Genomic DNA, 18,956 nt, shown 5'->3' with positions numbered 1-18,956 from the left:
TTGTATTACAGCTTAATAGAGTATATGCCATTAGAAATCCTGTGTTATTAAGGTTATTTTTGAGAGTGCGTCTTTTGGAACGTGAATTTGATTACATTGAATATCAGCATATTCCAAGGTCTTTAAATACATTAGCAGATGCAATTGCTTCTCGAATGTTAGACAGACATTTACAATAATCATGCAAGTAAATTTAAAAGCATTTCATCACATATGTTAAACAAGATAAGCCGGTAATAGTGATATATATATAGATAGAAGTGTGTCAAAAAATATACATCGTCTTCGATCATAGGTTGAAAAACACCTTATGATCGGCAAAATGATAAGTACAAAAAGTAAAAAATGTCACATGTGTCTACAAAGTGACTAGCCAATCACTGGTGGTGCTCTCTATACGACACCACTGCACGGGCTACCTTACACAAAAATCTCCTAAACGGCCCAGGGACTGCAACTACAAAACGCTGAAGTCTGATAGGAATATCATCTATAGTAGTCTCAGGCATATCCGCCGTCAGACGCTCTAGATCATGCTCCAACTCAGCTAGTGACTCTGCAGCCGCATCCTGTGGAGCCGGTACCGGTGCAACTGGATGTCTCCTCTCAAAAGGCCGGAGGTTGGCTGGGCACCGTGGACCAACATCTGCATTTTAAAAAATTTCACTGTCAGTTTTGAGACGATATATATAAAAAAAAAAAATACATATAATTTGAAAACTCGTGAAAAATAAAGTACCTCTGTCATCCCATTGTTCTCCCTGTGGAAGAACCATGTCCGGATCACCTCGAAAATCTTCTCCGGCATATGGAAAGTCTTGCATCGAAGAAACCTGGTCCTCTAACCAGTGAAAATAACTATCAGGGAATCGAACAACTGCCGCGCCCTCGTCAGGATGCCGGGCCATCACCGTAACCCATCGAATCAGCTTTGGCTCCCGAGGACCCAAGATATCAACTGTGAGGTGCTGAGGGATCAGCATCAGAACTCTCTCTAGGGAAAAGCTCACAACTAGAGGCCCATATCCAAAGGTCTTCAGTTGTCCGTTCTTTACCCTAGTCAGTTGGGCCTTCATATTGGCCGACACAGCATCACACCAGTTGAAAATGGTGCCTTGGTAACGGTCAATCGCCATCCGCATTTGGGACCCGGAGGCAATATGTAAAGCAGCTGCACCGCAAATTCTGGTAACCGTGAAAGCTATAACTTTGAGTTCACACAGAGAGATGTGTTTGATTTCCACGCCTTTCGCATGGTGTGCATTGGGTGTGCACCAATCTGCCCGGAGACTAGCAAGGGATTGGCCACCCGGCCTAGTCCCGGCTAGATTGAGTTGCTTGCCTCTATTTGGCAAGCCAGTGAGAAAGTATACGTCAGAGGGCTCTATCTCGAGCTGGTGCCCTCCTATGTAAAAGCATTGCTCTTGAACGTTCCATCTCTCAACCAGCCATTCCAAGAATCTCACCTGAGCCCTCATGCCAGGTATGGCCCAATATTTATATAACCCGCATGCTTTTAGGGCATCAATGGAAGGTTGATGTTCAATTGCAACTAAATCAACGTCCTCGTGCTCTCTTTCTCTCCAATCCAACATGGTGAGTACCCTACACACCAAGAAACAAAGATTAGAATTCATTTGGGAAATTTTAAATGGTTGTTTTTGGAGTTTGGGGTTTCAAATTCCGCCTTTCACGGGGGACGCATCCCGCGTTCAGAACACAGAGCGTCGGGACGCAGCTGGCCTGAAGGTGGGCTGCGTCCCCCGACCTTTTTCCTGTACAGGAAAAAGTCGGGGGACGCAGGTCACCCGAAGGGCACCTGCGTCCCCCGCAGAGCGCACTTTGAAACCCAAAACCCCCCAAAAATCAAAACTAAAACTTAAATCAAACTTTGAAACGGATGAAATTGAAGAGGGGGATGTTGTAAAATACCTGGAAGAGACGGCGTTCGATTCTGACGGTCGGATTCTCCGCAACGACCACGGGAAGTTTCTTGCCAAAAGCCCTTTGTTCAACCTCAACAGTAAAATGGTAAAAATGACATGGCAAAAAGTCTTTTTATAGGTTTTTTGGATGAGTGAATGCTAGGTTTGTTCATTTTTCACCATGAAAGGATATTTTTCAATGCATTTTTGCCTATCTTAAACAGGTATGAGTAATGTGTAGTTTTTGTGCAGGACAAAGGGATTTAGAGGGAAAATTGTCATTTTTCACGAACCAAAACCTCAGAGTCATCTTTTAAGCTCTTTTCTAACTCCTAAAATATGAAAAGATTGCCGAGCGTTTCTTTTACACTCGTTAAAACGGAATTAAAAGACGGTCCCCTTATAGCTCTTTTCTGACCGTAAAAACAGGAAAAGATTGCCGGGTTTTTGTCATTTCAAACTCGATATGGAAATAAAACGACGTGTCCTTGATCACTTTTTACTTTTCAGGTCAGTGGCACTAATTATGAAAGTACTCCTTGGTCGCAAGATCAAGCGGTTCCCCCAGGTATTATTTTATACTTTTTCGGGCTTGAGGGACACAAATCTACGAAAAAGCTCAACTTAGAGTCTTCTTAAGTTTTTCAGACTCTCTAAAATTGAAAAACGCCGAGTTATCCCTATACTGGACTCGTTAAAATTTCACAGTAAAGGACCTGTTCAATTACAAACAGGAACGAACCACTCCTTCCTAGGGTTCGCATCAAAACTAGGTTGGACTCATCCGAAGGATGAGCTTATAATCAAGCATATGTTATCCTCCTCAAGCTTGTTAAAAATAAAGAGGTACTTGCCAGAAATGGTGGGGGAAAAGAGAGAAGAATGAGCCCATTTGTTATCTTTTGTCTCAGAAGAAACTTTATTACCACTCTTGGACACGACACTTTTCATTCACCTGGGTTGGGAAATCCTTTATCTCACAGTTGATCAAACCACTTTGAAAGTCTTCAGCCGGGTTCCAAGGGTTAACTTTGAGTTATTCATCACCAAGCCATCTGTCGTGTCGTTATGTGTTCAAGAGGTCTGCAAGCAAAACTTTCATCTGCAAAATACTTGTCATCCATTTGACCGTCCCTGAGTCAGTCCTTACAGCAATATTTCTTCAACTTGAACAATGATTTCGTGTTGCGGGCCTGCCTGCAATGAGTCGCTTTCTATCGACATCGGCACATTATCTAGAGAGATGACTTAGAATTCGTCAGTACCTTGAAGTCTACATGCATCAATGGCAGGTTTCTCGCCTTTGACGTCAGTTTACATCATTGACTTTCGATCGAAGGATTCCGTGAAATGTTCGACATCAACTCATTCATTCACATCTCATGGATTGTACTGGGTACTTTGAGAACCATTGACATTATTGGTGGTCTCTCTCACACTTGTTAACAGTTTACATCATCGACTGGTAATCAAGTGGTTTCTACCATGTTCGACATCAACTCATTTATTCGCATGGCTAGAATCGTACCAATTCGAGAAGCAGAAATGAAGACCCTGGATCTAGTTTCCACCATCCAGGCTGCGAGGAATTTTGTATTCATTTTCTAAATAGACTAATCTTAAACAGATGGCTGTGCCCATACTGTTTCTACAAAGGTCTATGATTATGATGTACTACAAGATCATTCTTGTATCAGAGTAGTTAGTCTGTTAGTTAAAGTTTTGATCTGAGTATGGGAATGCCTACCTCAGTGATGATATAATCTTATACATGTATTTTGTGTTGAAAATTGCAGGTTCTGACCAGGCTCTCCACGAGATAATCCTTGAAATGATAAAGCGCTTCACCCTTCCTAGATTTATAAAACCCTAATCTATTACAGGCTTCGCACTTTAAGGGGCAATCTGTTACACTAAAAAATGTCACCATGACTATTTACAGTTAGTATGGCTCTATCAACAGTCATGCTATCCTCTTAGGCAAGTCTTATGCCTCTTCTCTCCATGTCAAACTCCAAAAAGAGAGAAAGTCTATATAAATGTATTTATCTCTGGGGACGCAGGTTCTCTCAACCTTACCTGCGGGTACGCACCCAATGTTCACAAAAGCTGCGTCTTTGGACGCTCTGTATGTAAAGGGGCAGGTGCGTCCCCCTGTAAAGGTTAAAATGCGCAAGTTTCATCTTTAAAAAGTTACTTGTGGTCATTTCTAGAGCAGTCTAGAAGGTTGTTCGACGTGTATTGAGCGCCTCCAGATGGTTCATGCACTCCTACCAAAGAGGAACTTATCCCATCAATAAGGGAGCTATCCCATCCAAAGAGGGGATTATCCCATTGATGGTGGACTTGATTAACTTCCTCTTGAACACTATAAATACAGGCATTGGGCCAGAAGGAGGGGAGGTTGAAAGCTAAACATTTCTAAGGGTAGATGCTGCAGGAATTAGGACTCCCATTTAGAAGCTTGTGAGGAGAGATTGCCATCTTTGCTTGTTCTATTTGGAAGTGGGTGAGCTTTGTCAAATTAAAGGAGAACTCTTGAAGGACCCTGGGAGGAACTTGCACAACACCAAGGCTCAGGTTGTAATTGTTCTTTTTGTTACCTATTAATGCAAATGAGTCCATTCTTCTCAATAACTTGTTATTTATGAGTTATTTCATGTACTCCTTGGTCTATATGTTGAATATGCTTTGTTTTATGTTATAATCAGGTGCTATTTAATGGTTTGACTGTTGGTGAATGCAGGTTTTGGAGAAAAGGAGGAGCTCATCCGGATCAACGAAGCTGAGCTACTACAACAACGTTTGGTTAGAGGTAAGAGCCACACACTTGATTTCTCATATTGCAATACATATTTAGAGAAGGATTGCTCTCGTTTGTTTTGTTTGTCATTAGAATGTCTTAGACTTCTAGGAAGGTCGGTTGTGTCCGCACTATTGACTGATTCCGTGTGACAGGAATGCACCTAGTTGTAAAAGATAAGTTTCCCTGTAGGTTACGTGATTGGTCTGACACACCATTCACCTTTTTCTATGCTAGACAAAGCCAAACATGTGTTTTGTCTATTTTGGACGAAACCAAAGAGGTGTTGGATAATCATCCCGCCTCACCGCAATGACTTCCATCTGGTTACAAGAGACTCTCCCTTTCATCATGCTAGGGGCATGCAAACCATCTCAAGCATAGTTTTGTCATTTCGAGCTTATGTAAAAATGAAACTGACTTCAAGCATAGTTTTGTCGTTTCGAGCTTATGTAAAAATGAAACTGACTCCAAGCATAGTTTGTTTGTTTCAAGCTTGTGTAAACATGGAACCGAATCCAAGTTTAGTTTCCCCATGGTTCAAGCTTGTCAAAAAATGAACCCATTTACAAGTAATAAACCCTTGCGATTGCCATTCTGTCATCCTTTTGAGCCTTGGTTGTTTTCATCTCATCACCACCATCTTTTCGGCCGACCATACACTTTCACTTGGTTGTTTTACCCTTTTTGAGGAACAGTTGCGATGAGTGGTCTTATTAGCCAGTCTCTTCATAGAAATCAAAATGTTTTGAGAAGCTCCAAAATCACCGAAACTAGTTGCTACCCTTGACACCACTCGTTCCTCAAAATCAAGTCCTCTTTAAACCCTTTTCAGACTTGTTAAATATGAAAAGATTGTCGAGCGCTTGTCTTTTTCAGCTTGTTAAAGTGATTGGAAAAGTCATCCCTCCTATATGATTTTATACTTTTTTAGACCCGAGGGATTATCCTACGAAAAAATTCGAGCGCTTGTCTTTTTCAGCTCGTTAAAGTGATTGGAAAAGTCATCCCTTTTGTATTATTTTATCCTTTTTTGGCCCTGAGGGATTATTTTACGAAAAATAACTTATGGATCTTTCTTTTTGTCCCTTTTAAAGCTCTCTAAACATGAAAAGGACCGAGTTATCCTTGTCATTAAACTCGTTAAAACAATAGCGACAAACTTGTCCATTCTAGACGAGATCGAGTTTCATTGTCGCTAGACTCATTAAAACATAGTGACAGGTTTGCCCAAAGGGAAAATTATAGAACAAGCATATGTTATCCTCCTCAAGCTTGACAAAAATAAAGAGGTACTGGTCAACAATGACTGGGGAAAAAGGAAAAAACTTGAAGAACTTATGGTAGTAGGTCGCTCTTGAACATGACACTTTCACTTCATCTCCATTATTGAGTTGGGTTGGGTTATTCCATTCATCGGTCATCTCACCATTGGTCTTTCATACCATCCATATTTTGGGGTTAATGCTACCAATTCATCTCAGTGTCACCGACATGTTCAAGAGAAGTCATTCAGTTGAGAAACCACCATCCAGTTAATGTCTCATCCACTGCAATACCTCCAAACTTCATTTTTCATGACCGCCATTCCTGAACCTTGTGCCGTCAGTTCATTTTCACCTCCAGAAATCATTTTCTTCATTTCATGTCATAGATGTGGGATGCATCAAAGCCCTCCTACGATGAGTCACTTCTTGTCGACATCAGCTCATTATCCCAGAAGTTGACTTAGAAACACCCCTTTCAGTGCTTTGAAGCTTGCATACATCAATGGCAACTTTCTCACTTCTAGCGATAGGTTGACATCAATGGCCTTTGATTGACATATTTTGCGTGGTGTTCGACATTAGATCATATATTCACACCACGTGAGTTGTACTATAGTACCTTGAGGGTCATTATCATTATCGGTGATTCCTCTCGCATCTGTTAACAACTTACATCATTGGCTGGTAATCAGGCGATGTCCTTCCATGTTTGACTTCAGAACATCTCTTCTCATGGATTGACTTGTACATCAGGCAAAGATTGAACGAGTTTGAAGACCCCGGATCTAGTTTCATCCATCTGGGTTGCGATATATTCAGGGATATAAAAACATCAAATGTACAAAGGCTCTACACAGATGGTCATCCTACCCATGGATGATGGCTCTATATCTGAAGAATCACTAGCCTATATTTGTAGACGACTATCTGATCTATGTACATGAAATGGATTTATAAAGCTGAGAATGGGAATGCATCCCTCAGCTAGATCATGAAAATTATATTATGATTATGTATTGTGTTGTAACTTATGCAGGTCACCTTCTAGTTCGAAACTTCAGATCCTCATGATAACGCATTTCACCTGACATCAATATTTACGATTTCACACTTTAGGGGGAAACTATTATAGACATATTTGGGCACTTCAACCCCAAAATTATATTTCAATAAACTAGGTCTCATCAACCCCTAAAATATTTTTTTCATACCCTAAAAGAATATAGTCATCTGGTTACATCATTCCCCAAAAGTTCCATCTGAGAAACCATCCAGAAATGGCCTAAATTAAACCATACTCACTACTCCACTAGAAAAGTGCGATGCATACTGAGTGGTACACTGTTAGGGTGCAATGCATATTGATTAGGCCTTCTATAGGGTGCGATGGGTGAGGATGGATAAATGTCTGAGACAGTTTGCTAGGTGGTTGCTCATGGAATCTTCTAGAAACTTCTCCTATGCCACTTGCCTCTCTAAATCCGCCCAAGGATGAGTAAGAGATCTAAGAAATCTCCAAGTGGAACCAATTGTAACAAGTGGAATGACACTAATCAAACCCCATGGATGACTCACACCCTTGCACACATCTATAATTGGATCCCTCATCTAAGAGATCTAGAGGCTGGAATGTTGTGAATTGCAAGGAAGTGCTGATAATTTGTAATTGAGGAAAGAGCATTGTATTGTTGGTGTGATCTTGCTATTTCATGAGGTGAAGAGGGATTGAAGCTGGGAGAATGATGTTGGATTAGACAACTGGGTTGTAATTCTCCCTTCTATTAATAAAGTTCTTCAAGTTTTCTTCCATATGATTGTGCAACTGTGAATGTTATCATTTGTGAATGCTATCATTTGTTCATTATATATCTGATTCTGTAATGCTTATGTTATAATAGATCATGATGCTTTGATGGTTCTTTGTTGCCATACTTGTGTAGGTACTCTCTAAGCGTGTTAAGTACGGGGAGGAGTTGCTGGATCTGTCAAAGGGGAGAGAGAGCAAGCAAGGGATTAAGCGGAAGTTTCATGTTGGTTCCATTATCTTTCTCTTATCTGTTACACATAGAAGAAATCATTAAATTGCTTTAAACTGTTTTTTTTAGGGTAGCTGCCAAACCTAAAGGGCTAGTCGTTTGATAAGACACTAGTTTTCCCAAAAACAAAGGTTGAGAGCTCGAAAATCTGAAATACACTAAAAACACGCTTCAAAACACTTTTGGCAGACTTCATTATTTATGCACCCGAACTTATACATTCCGTCGGGTCCTCACATATATGTCGTTGTCGGGGGTTTGGGGTGATGGCACATAACCAAACCGCCGATTATCATATCACCGATATATATATATAGATATATATATATATACTTCTATGTTCTGATGGTGTATTCCACTATAACTAAGTTTTCTGCCTTTGATAGTGTATTAGCAATATAACTAAGTCTTCCACCTACGATAGTGTATTTGCAATATAACTAAGTCTTCTGCCTGCGATAGTGTATTTGCATGCATATACACTATATTGCTCCTGATAGCTCCCGATAGTGTATTCTTTGGCATTCTTTGCCATACTTTGCTCCGATAGCTCCTGATAGCTCTGTTTTCTTCCTTCGATGGCTCTGATAGCTCTTGATAGTGTATTCTATGGCATATTGCTCTCGATAGCTCTGTTTTCTCCTCCGATGGCTCTATTTTCTTCTCCGATGGCTTTGTTTGCTTCCTCTAGCTCCTTGAATATTGCCATATTGACATCAATGACAATCTATGTCAAAAATCTCTCCCTTTTTTATTGATGGCAATATTATTTTGCTCTCCCAATTTGACATCAATGGCAAAGGAATGCATACGGACTCCCCCTCTTGAACTGCTCCCCCTGTAGAACTACTCCCCCTATGCTACAACCTCTTTATGAATGAACTTGAGTGATGCTAAAGAGATAACCCCCATCTTTTGACGAAGATGTTCAAATGCCTCTCGAGGAAGAGGTTCTATGAAAATATCAGCTATCTTCTCCATAGTACTGATATATTCTAAGATGATGTTTTGTTCAACTACTTGTTCACGAAGGAAATGATACTTGATTGGTATATGTTTGGTCTTTGAGTGCATCACTGGATTTTTGTTGACACTGATAGCATTTGTGTTATCACAACAGATGGTAATCGGTTGATCTGTACCTATGTTGACATCTTTTAGCGCTTCCTTCATCCATAGTATTTGAGTACACTAGTCTGCTGTAGCTATATACTCAGCTTCGGCTGTGGATAATGATATTGATGTCTGTTTTTTGCTAAGCCAAGCTACTAAACAGCCTCTCAGAAAGAATGTATTTCCACTCGTACTTTTTCGATCATCTACACTTCCGGCCCAATTAGCATCGGTGTATGGAGTTACAGTCAGTGTTGAGCTCTTAGGGTACCAAATACCGAAACCAGGAGTTCCTTTTAGATACCTGAGAATTCATTTTACAGCTAACAAATGGGATTTTTTAGGGGCAAATCGATATCTTCCCACCATTCCTACTGCCTGCATTATGTCGGGTCTTGTAGCAGTTAAGTACAGAAGGGATCCAATTATTGACCTGTAATGAGTTGCATCTACTGGAAGGGAGTCATAATTTTTGCTCAATTTGCAATTTGTAGTCATAGGTGTGCTCATCGGTGCACAATCTTCCATTCCATATCTTTTAAGCATGTCTTTAAGATATTTGGCTTGAGATATAAACAATCATTCTCTAGTTTGAGATACTTGTAGTCCAAGGAAGTGAGATAACTCTCCTATCATTGACATCTTGAATTCTCTTGACGTGTTTTGAGAAAATTCATGGCTCATTTCATCATTATTGCTAGAAAAAATCAGATCATCAACATAAACAAGTGTGACTAGTAACTTACCTTCATCCGCCTTTATGTAGAGATTACTTCCTGCCACTCCGTTCTTGAAGCCATGTTGTTGTAGGTAGTGATCCAATCTTGCATACCAAGCTCTAGGAGCTTGTTTCAACCCATATAATGCCTTTTTCAGCTTACAAACTAAGTCTTTTCCTTCCGTTAGATCAAACCCTTCTGGTTGCTCCATGTAGACTTCTTCCTTGAGTTCCCCATTTAGAAATGCTGATTTTACGTCCATTTCATAGATTTTGAATCCTTTTGAGCAAGAAAATGTCAAGAACATCTTGATAGCTTCCATAGGAGCTACTGGTGCAAATGTTTCTTCAAAGTCAATTCCTTCAATTTGTGAATAGCCTTTGCAAACAAGCCTTGCCTTGTTTCTGATAACTTGTCCATATTCATTCATTTTATTATTGAATACCCACTTGGTTCCTATTATGTTTTTGTCTTTTGGATGAGGTACCAGCTCCCATGTCTCGTTCTTCTCAATTTGGGACATTTCTTCTTCCATGACTTTTACCCAATGAGGATCCTTACTTGCTTGTGAAAATGTTTTGGTTCTATCATGGATAGAAAAGCAATAATGTTTCTATTTGGTGTAATTATCATCATTCTTTGGGTTTGCATCCCTTCATCTCTATTGCCAATAATCTTCTCTTCTGGATGATATTTTTGGAGAAACTTCATCTTTAAAGGGGTATGAGGTTGTTCTTTTTCCTCTTCTTCTTCTTCCTAATCTATTTCTTCTTCTTCAGGTTCTTCTTCTTCAATAAGAGGAACATCTTCATGTTCTTCAATTTCTTTTTCTGGAAGGTCTTCATCAATATTTACATCAATTCTTTCCACTATTTTCCTTAGTCGAAAATTGTAGCACTTGTAGTCTTTACTCCGTGTAGATTATCCAAGGAATATCGCTTCATCAACCCGAGAATCAAACTTTCTTGGTGAGCCATCATTGTTTTTTATGAAGCACTTGTTTCCAAATATCTTAAAGTACTTTACTAAAGCATGTTTTCCTTTCCATAATTCATAAAGAATTTTTTCACAATTTGGTCTTAATTGAGTTTGATTCAAGGTATAGACAGCTGTCCCAACTGCTTCTCTCCAGAATTTTGGCTGCAAGTCTGCTGCTAATAACATTGTTCTTGCCATTTCTTGAACTGTTCAGTTTCTTCTTTCAACTACCCCATTTTGCTGGGGTGTTCCATTATCTTTCTCTTATCTGTTACACATAGAAGAAATCATTGAATTGCTTTAAACTATTATTTCTAGGGTAGCTGCCAAACCTAAAGGGCTAGTTGTTTGACAAGACACTAGTTTTCCCATAAACAAAGGCTTAGAGCCCAAAAATCTAAAATACACTAAAAACATGCTTCAGAACACTTTTGGCAGACTTCACTATTTATGCACACGAACTTATATGTTCCGTCGGGTCCTCACATATATGTCATTGTTGGGGGTTTGGGGTGATGGCACATAACCGAACTTCCGATTATCATATCGCCAATATATATATACTTCTCCGTTTCGATGATGTATTCCACTATAACTAAGTCTTCCGCCTCTTATAGTGTATTAGCAATATAACTAAGTCTTCCACCTTCGATAGTGTATTTGCAATATAACTACATCTTCCACCTCCGATAGTGTATTTGCAATATAACTAAGTCATACGCCTCCTATAGTGTATCAGCAATATAACTAAGTCTTCCACCTTCGATAGTGTATTTGCAATATAACTAGATCTTCCACCTCCGATAGTGTATTTGCAATATAACTAAGTCTTCCGCCTCCTATAGTGTATTTTCATGCATATACACTATATTACTCCTGATAGCTCTCGATAGTGTATTCTTTAGCATTCTTTGCCATACTTTGCTCCGATAGCTCTCGATAGCTCTGTTTACTTCCTCCGATGGCTCTGATAGCTCCAGATAGTGTATTCTATGGCATATTGCTCATGATAGCTTTGTTTTCTCCTCACATGGCTCTATTTTCTTCTTCGATGGCTCTGTTTGCTACCTCTAGCTCCTCGCATATTGCCATATTGACATCAATGACAATCTATGTCAAAAATCTCTCCCTTTTTTATTGATGGCGATATTATTTTGCTCTCCCACTTTGACATCAATGGCAAAGGAATGCATACGGACTCCTCCTGTCAAACTGCTCCCCCTGTAGAACTACTCCCCCTGTCCTACAACCTCTTTATGAATGAACTTGAGTGATGCTAAAGAGATAACCCCCATCTTTTGATGAAGATGTTCAAATGCCTCTCGAGGAAGAGGTTCTATGAAAATATCAGCTATCTGCTCCATAATTGTTATAGACATATTTGGGCACTGCAACCCCAATCATATATGTCCATAAACCAAGGGCTTTTGAGTCCCTAAAAGTGTTGTTTCATACCCTAAAGGAACAAGGTCAGCTGATTACATCATCTCGCAGAAGTTCTCCATGGGAAACTACTCAGAATTGGACCATACAGACTGCTCAGTGCTAAGGGTGCGATGCATCTCACCTGCCACATGCAAAAAGTGCGATGCATACCGAAAATCCCTTCTGTAGGGTGTGATGGGCAAGAGTAGACAAATGGTAGAGACAGTTTGCAAGGTGGATGATCATGGAATCTTCCAGAAACTTCTCCTGTGACACTTGCCTCTCTGAATTCGCCTAGGGATGAGTAAGAGATCATGAATCTCCAAGTGGAACCAAGAACTATCAGAGAGAGGACACTAATCAAAATCCCAGAAGCTGACTCACCCCCCTGCAAACATCTATATATGGATCCCTCATCCCATAGATTCGGAGGCTGGAACCTTGTATTTTGTAAGGAAGTGTTGTTGGTTTCTTGGTGGAACATCATAGTGTTGGGTGATCTAAGCTTTTCATGAGGTGAAGAAGGGCTTTCATGCTGGGAGGATGATGCTGGGTCAGATCAATGGGTTGTAATCCTCTCTTCTACTCTTTCTATCAATAAAGCTATTTGAGTTTTCCTCCACATTCTTGTATGTTTGATGATATATGCATTTGTGTGGTCAATATATATCTAGTCCTATATTGTTTATGATTGTAGATCTTTGTACTTTGATGGTATTATGCTGCTTTGACTTTATAGGTGCTCTTTGAAGTGGGGTAAGCAAGGAAGGAGTGGCAAAGATCTGTCAGAGGGGAGAGGAAACAAGCAAGGAGCCAAGCGAAAGATTGAGGTTGGTACTCTACTTCTCTTCCATCTACTTCTCATAAAGGAAAACGAAAGTAACTTTAGTTTGTTTGTTTCTAAGATAGCTACCCGTCTTAGTGGGACTAGCAGCTCTGAATGGACACTAGATTTCCCGATAACAAAATGGCGACTCCACTGGGGAGTGAATAGATTGTTTTCTTGTCTATATTTGTTTGCTTTATAAACTACAGACGAAGCCTGAAGTTAAGCCAGCTAGCCTTCGAACTGCATTTGCTATGCAAGTGCAAAGTAGATCAATGCGACTTCAGTCTATCTCTGGGTTTTGTTTATAAACTAAACAATCAATTTTCAAACATCCTAATTTCCCTAATGGTGGCTCAAGTAACCTCATTAGCTCAGCCCCTATGATTTGTATTTACTGACTATCATTATCTCGGCATAAATCCTTGAACTAAGCTGCAAATTGTGACCAAAAACCAAATTAAAGCCTCGTCCCTATACCATCGCACCTTCTCTTCTAGGAAATCTGGATGCATCGCACCTCTCGTGTGCAGTAGGTGAGATGCATCCCTGTTTCCCTATGTTACAGGTGTGATGATCAGATAAGGATAATTCTGCCTCCATATTTTTGTTTTTTCTTCACTCTCTTCAGCTTTATTCAGGAGTTTTGCTGTCTGTGATCAGTATACCATTGTGGAAACTCCCTTCCTTTCCATTATTCTACCTCCATTGTACAAAGAATTGTGAATGTTTTTATGTATTGTTCGCCATTTACAGTTCTCTTTTACAAAGAAGTAGCTTAATCAAACTGTCGTCTTTTGATTTGGAAGTGTCGCAAGTGTCATTTTCAGTAAAAAAAAAAGAATCCTACTATTATTGATGGTCAATTACACTGTTACTCTTGTATTTGATTTGAATTAATAGTTTTTCAAGTGTTAAAAACAGTTTTCAATTCAAAATTGCAAAGTGTCATCATTATCTTCCTTTCGTCTTTTGAAGAGAAAATTGTTAGTACTGTCGCTTTGAAAAGATAACTCAAATTTGTACTTAGAATTATTTTTGTCATTTACACATTAAGAAAGTAGAAAAAAAAATACATGCATGTGCATTTCCATTTAGACTTCTTGTTGATTTTGATTTAGGACAGTGCATCTAGTGTGTGCTCTCTGCTCTATGTTGAAAGAATCTCGCTTCTCTTTCCTTAGTAGCTAGGATTTTCATTGCAAAAATAAGATTAAATGCTTGTTTATCATCTTAGATTGCATTTTGGGAATTGTATATCTACATCATGTGGTGAACCTTAAAGGAAAACTTCTTAAGAAGGATCAACTGTAAAATAAATTCAATGAACATAAAAATGCTTTGGAACCTAACTGTTAAACACACGTGGGAAACATAAAATAGGAAAGATAAATCATGTGAGTACAATTTTTATTAACAACTGATATAAATTTATAGTACATTGTTGTGACCGTTGGGTTTCACATCCCAAGGTCTCTTGGACTGCTTTGGTCTATTCAGATTCCACACTAACCCATTGAGGATTAGGTGTCCAACATTCCCCCCCTTAATCCGAAGGGTTATGTATGAGTCCAAGAAGAGAGCTGTAATACAAAATGTGCAAAAATGCATGGCAGCACTAGGCTGAATGCGCTCTATGAAATGTTGGTAAAAAGGGCGGTGGTTTAAGGATGACCACCAACACTGGAACACTTAGTGCAGTTCCCGAAACTCTTCCAAAACGGGCAAGAAACCGAAGTTTTCTGCTAGAGGAATTGATCCTATTGTTTTAAAGAGGGAAACCTTCAACCATAAAAGGGAGGTCTCACCCTGCATAAAAGGTAAAACTTCAACCTGAAAAGGGAAGTCTCAACCTGTGATGGTTTAAGGATGACCAACAACTCTGGAATGCTAATGCAATTCCCGGAACTCTTCCAAAACTGGCAAGAAGCTGGAGTCTTCTGCTAGAGGAAGTGTTCTCAATTTTGTTCCTGGAATTCTTCCAAAACTGGCAAGAAGTTGAAGTCTTCTGCTAGAGGAAGTGTCCCAGATTGCCAACTGAAGGCATGTTCAGGGGCATCTTTGTCTCTGGCTACAACTCTGAAACTGGTGTGGCAGGTTGTCGCTCAGGCTCGCTTGATGTGGCTTTGAAGCTTGTAGATGACCATCATTTCCCCCCCTGTCAGATACAAGGTGAGATGATGGAGAAAACTAAACTGCAAGATTGTTCAATACTCTGGAACAAGTTCTGACATGTGTTTGGAATATCTTCTTGGTTGTTGATGCCCATTGCCAAGAAGCGATCCATCCAAGATGAATCTTTGTTCTTGCAGGACATTTGTTTTTGAAGCATCTGTTTGAAGAATGACTGGTTTTATGACAGTGCTTACATGGATGAAGATCAAAACAGTGATCTTTCAGATGGCCAACTCGGTCACAGTGTTGGCATTTCACAATCTCTTGTTGTTGTTGTTGCTGTGGAAGAGGGGCAGAATCTGGAACAGCTGAAGCTGAACTGTCATAAGGAGCAGGTGAACTGTCATGAATGAATCCAGCACTTTGAAACTGAATGGGCTTGGCATAGTCTAGAATATGAAAGGAAAAGTCCTTGTCATATCCAAGACCAGTTCTGTGCTGGTTGTGGACAAGCTGTTCCCAAGGTCTAATGATGGGCTTGGGAAGTGCAGACTGAGTTTCTGCATCTGCATGTACAACTGCTGCTTTATTTGAATGAACTGTAACATTATTGTTTGGCTATTTATGGGAGTCTGTTTCAATATTCTGAACAGAAACAGATTCAGAATGATGACTCCACTTCTATAATTCTTCCTGTTGTAGCTTTGTTTCCAGCTGCAAAAACTCAATATTTTCCTGTGCATTTTGTAGACATGTCTGAATTTTTGAGAGAGAGCCTTTGCTGATTTGTAATGTGTCATCAACAGTGGATTGTATAAGAGTTTTCATGAACTCTAATAATTCAGTAATTGTAGCCATTTTTTCTCAATAGAAATGCACCACTAGAAACTTGTTTTGGAGTGAAAATGTACCCTAAATAATCACAATGCTTGCAACAAATAGCAGACAATCTGGTGCATATAATGTTGATATCACCCCAACAATTAAAGCAATCTTCTCATTAGAATCTGTTGAGAAAAACAAATTTGTTTGTTGCACATAAATTTATGCCCAAACTGCACAATAGGAACAATTAAATTGAACAAGCAGCAACTTTAAATTGAATTGGATCTTTCAAATACTCCTTCACTTTCTCGGCCAGTGGAAAAGAATAGTCAAATTCAATAGCGACTACTAATACATTCTTGTAACTATTGATGATAGCATGTGGAGTAGCTTCAATTGTGGGATTACAGATCGCTAGAGAAAGAGTTGTACATAATCTCATAAACTACAAATTGCTTGCTGTGGTGTGAAAATGATGATCTTCCAGAACTATTCAGACACACGCATATGCCCAGTAGTTAATTCATGCATCATATAATACTCTGTCTTCAAAATACAAATACCAGATATAGCCCAAAACAACCAATGCACAGTATATGGAGTCACACTAAAATGACCAATGCGCATATATAAACCAATTCAATATTGCAATTTACAAGGGTTTCACAGCATAAATTCACCAACCGCTGATATGACTACCAATTAATCACCAACAGCTGATATGACACATGACTCGCACATACCAGAAAACAAATTCCTCTTGTGGCAATGATATTAAAAGCTCTCGGTCGCTTTGTCTTCAGTATAAGATGAGAAATGCCACCAAAAATCATTAAAAAGACTTTGATATCCAATGCCCCACATAAAATTCAATGCGCTATGGTAGATTCAAACTTTATTGTTAATATAGGTGGACTCTGCAAATTGTTACTTCTGTTCCCGTATAAATAACAAATATTTTCACCGTCCTGCGCATGGTAGGATTCATACATGTAGGCTACCGATACATACACTGACGATGTGCGTAGAAATTATGTACATTACTTAGCCAGAGGCATAGACATGCTTGTATTTGGGTTCGTGCATAAGATTGCTACATTCGAGAAGACTGCAGGTTTTCAGGCACTGGTGCAATTTAGTGATGCCGATACTGCTGCTTCTGCAAGAAGTGCGTTGGATGGAGGAAGCATACCAAGATATTTCCTTCTAGAACATGTAGCTTCATGCCATATGCGGATATCGTTTTCTGCTCACACTGACTTAAATGTCAAATTTCAGAGTCATCGCAGCAGAGACTACACAAATCCAAACCTTCCTGTGAACCCCTCTGCTATAGATGGAGCTGGGCAGTTTACTGTAGGAAAAGAAGGGAGCTAGAGAGTAATGTTCTTCTTGCATCCATTGAAAATATGCAATATGCAGTGACAGTTGATGTTTTAAATACGGTATTTTCAGCTTTTGGTAGAGTTCAGAAAATTGCAATATTTGAGAAGAATGGAGGATTTCAGGCATTAATACAATATTTGGATATTGCCACCGCTATGATAGCCAGAGACAAATTAATTATTCAATCACGCAATACATTCATCCAAGGGACCATCATACACATCGTGTATATACTGCAAACTGTTCCACCACTTCAAATGAACCATAGGTATCACAACACAGGTCACGAACTATCGATTCATTTTAGCGCCGAGAGCAACGTATCGCAACACAAGTGTATATATATGTGAAAGAAGAGCACTAAGAGTACTATCACGGTTAGTCTCCACACCTCCAAGCATATCAATTATTATAACCAAAATAACCACGCATACCAGTCTTCAAATACACCAACGCAATAAATCATACAGTGTATTCAGCAAAATTAATATTATTCAACAAGAAAAGGGTGTAGAGGATTACTGATAGGCGCAACTCTCAACATTGCATAAGAATATGAATTGATTTTTTTTTTTTTTTTGTTTAAGAGTTCAATACGCAGGAGCAACAGAAAATATGGAGGCTTTCGGGCAGTGCCCTATCAAGCATCTCCCCTCAAGTCAGACCATTTCCGCAGGCCCTCATTGAAAAACTATATGCCTATTAACAATAACTTAAGGCTGCTATTGTTCGAATATGGATCTACAGATTCCAGATCATGTGAAGGAGAAGAATCAGATAGCCATGCGGACAGACTCAATAGAGCAGTGTTGTTTACACAGGATATCAGAAAAGGTCAGATAACGCTTCAAAGTCGTTCACAATTTGACAACCGTTTCACCTTCCAAACGTAAATCCAATGTCAGATTACAGATCCAACGTATATACAACGTTTAGAAAAACGTAGAGAACGCTGTTACCAGGTCAGTGAGGTGTCAGTGCTGCAATATGGGTAGAAAATAGGAGTTACAAGAGAATCTAAAATGTCTATGAGACCAGCGGCGTGAAGAGGGCAGCGTATGGAGGCCAGTGGTGTATATGGAAGCCCAACAGTCTAAATTCATAGTTTTGTCAGGGAATAATGGTAAATCACAACACTATTATACCGGTGCACAGACTTTGATAGGCCACAGGTAGGAATAAAATGCCTAGTTGCAGATCTGATGTGCTTAGCTAAAATAAATGGTCAGGTAATGAAGACTAGGCTAGCACTATTCAAGGCAGCTCAGACCAGTTGCTAAACCGTGAGGAAGAAAACTACACAGGCCACACATCATGGCTCTGATACCATGTTAAACACACATGGGAAACATAAAATAGGAAAGATAAATCATGTGAGTACAATTTTTATTAACAACTGATATACATTTATAGTACATTGTTGTGACCGTTGGGTTTCACATCCCAAGGTCTCTTGGACTGCTTTGGTCTATTCAGCTTCCACACTAACCCATTGAGGATTAGGTGTCCAACACTAACGCACAACATTTAGAAGTCT

At 39.5% G+C, this 18,956-nt stretch overlaps 1 pseudogene; it reads left to right on the top strand.

Annotated features, from left to right (window-relative positions):
* Window positions 1-17,517, top strand: part of LOC149256734 (polypyrimidine tract-binding protein homolog 1-like) — a 119,728-nt pseudogene extending 102,211 nt beyond the window's left edge.
* Window positions 17,518-18,956: the final 1,439 nt, after the last annotated feature.

This window comes from Pinus tabuliformis, chromosome 7 (assembly GCF_031772625.1).
Source record: "Pinus tabuliformis cultivar Carrire ecotype Pingquan chromosome 7, CPIR1, whole genome shotgun sequence".
Taxonomy (NCBI): Eukaryota; Viridiplantae; Streptophyta; class Pinopsida; order Pinales; family Pinaceae; genus Pinus; species Pinus tabuliformis.
The sequence above is the reverse complement of the archived record's forward strand: the minus strand, read 5'-3'. Positions and strand labels throughout refer to the sequence as shown.